The sequence below is a fragment of the Triticum dicoccoides genome, chromosome 7B (assembly GCF_002162155.2).
Source record: "Triticum dicoccoides isolate Atlit2015 ecotype Zavitan chromosome 7B, WEW_v2.0, whole genome shotgun sequence".
Taxonomy (NCBI): domain Eukaryota; kingdom Viridiplantae; phylum Streptophyta; class Magnoliopsida; order Poales; family Poaceae; genus Triticum; species Triticum dicoccoides.
The window spans coordinates 285883886-285888197 of NC_041393.1; the positions used below are offsets into that span (position 1 = coordinate 285883886).

General features: G+C 43.6%; 1 long non-coding RNA gene across 2 annotated transcripts; it reads right to left on the bottom strand.

The window, feature by feature from the left end:
* Positions 1-542: 542 nt before the first annotated feature.
* Positions 543-4102, bottom strand: LOC119337997. Of its 2 annotated transcripts, none has more exons than XR_005163714.1 (2): positions 3578-4102; positions 543-1828 (listed from the first exon to the last, which is right to left on the bottom strand). It is a non-coding gene; the product is annotated as an uncharacterized LOC119337997 (long non-coding RNA). The 2 variants fall into 2 exon arrangements; XR_005163715.1 differs by having other exon boundaries at positions 543-2610.
* Between the last annotated feature and the right edge of the window lie 210 nt (positions 4103-4312).

The window sequence follows — 4312 nt, forward strand, 5'->3', positions numbered from 1 at the left end:
GGGCCCGTGCGTTGCAACGGGGACACACAAATTTTATTAGCTTCACACTTTCTAAAAGCCAAAAAGTCATGGATTCCACTAAAAAACTTTACTTGCATTAGGTGCTTCAAAATGTGTTTGTCTAGCAGATACTGATCACAATAATATTGAAATAAGGTGAAAATCACTACTCCTATATATGTGAAAACCACAAATTTCCATATATCTACAGTAGCAGTACTCCTTGTCCTGCTTGCTATCATGCTATGCTACTTAACCAAAGATAACTATCAGTAGTTGGAAGATTTAGGCATACTTACTGGTTCAAACATATCATCAAACTTGGAAAGCATGTGCATACTTATATATCACCCTATAATTAACTGGAAAGAAACAACATCACCTCAATTCCTTAACTTCTTTGTTCAATGTTGGGTTCGTACCGACCCATCTAGCAAATAAGAGCTAGAGTTTTACTGTCTACATAAAGAACTAAAATCTCAAGTCGAAATTATAATCGTTTCAAAAGTATTTCCTGTTCCATTAGAAATAACAAACAAATCTGAGTAGAAAATAGCCAATGCATTTTATTGGTTCATTGAAAATAGTACATAGCACCTACACTTGCCATCTCAAACTTGATGACCACCTCCCAGGTTAAGCAGATTAACCATAGGACCTAAGGGTCGTACATGATTGTCCTCCACATCCAACTTGCATCTCTCAGGTAGCACAGGACAAATTGTTTGCTCGGATGGGCATTTTATCAAGCACCTAGCGAGCAAATCAGAATACAGACAGTCTGAGAAGTGAAAATACAACATCTCATACAACATATGCCTCTCGGTGAAGCTGTACAGGAACTGAGCCATCATTGGAACCGCCTGCCTGCAATATGTTCACACACATCAAGCATATATGATCTTTTGGGGAATTGTAGTTCTCGACTCCTAGTTAACCGAAGCAACAGAATTTTTGAAGAGTACAACTGCAGCAAGCCACTAATTTCATGCAAGCGGTCTTGCATGACCAATGCCAATTAGAATGTCGAGGTAAGGAGTAGTTTAACCACCAAACTGTACTACAGCACTAAGTTTTATTTTGTTCCAAACTGTGTGTCAGTTCACATGGACTCAAGCTTATATGTGGTAACTTCCAATCGACAAACAAAATGGATATCCTTGAACGGTTAAGTAGGCATATAAATTCTTATACCATAGAAAGAGAAGTAAATATAAGATAACTTGTCAGCAAAAAAAATCATGGAACTATATTCAAATTCAAGCTTGAATTTTTACTCTCAGAAAATTGTAAAATTTCCTGCATGTAACTTTGTACCTGCAGACCCATAATTTTTGCAAAATTTGACCTACACCTACATCCCAAATCTTGTCTCCAATCCTAATGAAAAGCTGCCACACACTGAGCAGTGCTCACCGCGGTTGGCAAACCATGTTATAGAAACCAGATCCACCAGAATTCTAGAAATCCTGTTGGGCAGTAGGATTTCTGACATTAGCAGGTTTTGGACAATATCATTGCTATTTAATCAAGGCTAGAATCTAAAGCTTGACTGAAGAACATAGCAGAAATGAACTTGACTAAGTAAATAGATCAACAACTCGTTTGCTGGTAAGTACCCAGATTTTGATATTGACAAAATCTAGACCCCAAGACCAATGATACTGACAGCAGTGTAAGAAATCTTTAGGGAGAAAGGTAAATTGGCTATTTGAAATTCCGTAGCTGAGGTGATGTTTCCCGTTCCCATGCTCCAGCATCACCAGATCCAAGCATCCCCGAACAGAATGGCGCCGCTGCCGGCTGTCCCGCCTCCCGGCCTCCCCTCCTGAAAAACATAAAGTCGAATAAAGTAACTTAATCGCTGAAAGTTCTTTCTTATACATGAGTATCAAAGGTGTCATGTAAGAATTTGTTGAGAATGATAACGATGTACTACTAAATCGTAACTGCTCCAGTAAAAGAAAAATAACATAATCTCTTGGTGTGCAGAATGGAATATAGATGCACAACTACCCAAAAAGTGTGTATGAGGAAGGAGATGTGATGTCAGCTCTGATTGCCATGGTTCAATCACTCCACCAACACACACAAAATGGTGTGGATGTCATCTCCGGCAGCAAGGTTTTTCCTTCTTCTCCCTTCTGACATTCTCACTTCCTCTATAATGACTCAGGTTAGCAAACTCACCAGGAGCTGGTGGTGTAAAAAATTTCAGCAGAAGCCACACCCCTAGGCCTCATCAGACTGCAACATCAACCATCTAACCATCAGTCAATCAAAGTGTAGCAAAGGAGGAAACACGCCACACCAGTGCGCACGCTGCTTCCGGTTTTGATGCAATTCACATCCAACGATAGTGCTACAGCATCGTCCTGCACGACCAAACGAGCATGAGCTGCTTGAGGGGTTCCGGGAGTGGGGCAACGAGGCCGGCGCCAACAGCGCGCTACGAGCACCGTGCGTTGTAGGTACGTGAAAGCTCCGGCCCGGTGGATCGGATATGGCTGGAACAAAGAGTCGTTGTAGTTCCTGAAGTTGGCAAGTCTCACGATGATGGCAACTGCCCTGTTAAATTGAAACTGCAGGCAGTACACATGTGATCCTCCGCTGCATCAAGCATCAACCATCGTGAGATCGATTCTTTATTTGATCTGAAAACAGTGATTATATTCGCTATAGTTGTTATGATAACCTCTTATATTTCAGTCCAAGGTATAAGCCGATACTGGTGGACAAGATTGGGAATCTCGGTGGAGCACACTACACATTTTTGACCCACATATATGTTCAGACTTACACGGTTCTATATTTATCTTTGTTATTCTTTCGAAAGGCAAGATGGTTGTATTATTCTTAAACTTCAGAGAACGAAGCTCGTATGTTGTTCTTTGGAAAGACAAGATGGCTGGATGGTAATGATGTCATTAATTAACGATCATTTTAGCAATAGTTATGTGGTGCCATACTGATCTTCTCCTAAACATCTAAGGTAAGATTCACTCATGAAAATGAAACCATTTTATGTTGGGCTCAGTCTGCTTGTTGACCAAACTGCTAAAGGCGCTATTCACTGGCGACCATGTCGCAAAATCAGAATATTCAGACGAACTGAATCTCTTTCAGATGTACAGTAAGCGATCAGGTAGTACAATCCACCCTCTTCTCCTGGTCTTTCAATTGTACCACAGACTTAAACCTAAATTCTAGTTGATGTATATATATTTGTTACACAAACTTGCACTGATTTTGCAACTGGATAGTTACTGGACCTAGATTTTGAGTGGTATATACCTGGTAAGCATCCCTTCAAACTATAGCATACATAATATATATTACCAAAATTCTGTTTGATATCTGGATTTGCAAGCCATCTCGTAAGATCTTCGTCAATTGCTTCTTGTTAACTGCACTAATTTGCGTCTCTCCAGGGCATGGCTATGATGTACAGGCAAAAAATGCTACTATTGAGTCTCTGCTAGCTAACTATACAAAAACTAAGGTTCCATTGGATAGTACTCTGTATGAACAAGATGGAGAAGAAAGAGACAGGGAGAGGTTCCAATGGGTTGCTGACCTGTTTTAGATCGATACCTGGAGAGGTCATGGCCTCGGCGGAGTTACGTCCAGCCTTATGAGGCGCAGAGGCGGGGCGCCATCTCCGCCGCACAAAACCAGGCTCTCCGCCTGTGCTCCAATCGATTGGAAGGGGGAATAGGGAGAGGCGATCTTCAGCCGAAATCTGAAGTGGAGAAGGAGGAGCGTAGGATGGAGAGGGAGAGGCGGCCCGTAGCCACTATGGGGAACCAGAAGTGATGGAGGAGCTCGTCGAGGGCCGACGACCTTGGCCAGGCGGCTGGAATCCCATCGATATCGGGGATGTATGACTTCGAAGGCGGCTGGCGAGACCTCCATGGCCACGACGGCGGCCACCTCCATCGCGAGATCCAGGGCGGCTTGGGAAGGGAAAGGAGCAGCGTGCGTCTAGGCGGCGTCATTCTTGGGGGCGGCGAGGAGGCCGGCGCGGTGGGCGGCGGAGGGTCGGCGCTGGCGTCGGTTGGGAGGAGGAGAAGCGGGCGAAAGGTCGTGCGGGCGTGGAGTTGTGCACAACTTTTCTTTTTTTAGAGAGGTCGGGAGGGTTAGTGGCCTGATTGTGTGGTACCGATGGCAGCGTGGGTAATTACGTGCGGCTAAACACGGTTGGTGCTAAAACATTAGGAGGATTTAACCCTTTGTACGGTGTAGATTGTTTGGTTCTCCGCCCTCTCTTTCTTTTATAGGGGTACTAGTAAGCATGCATGTGCAACGCACG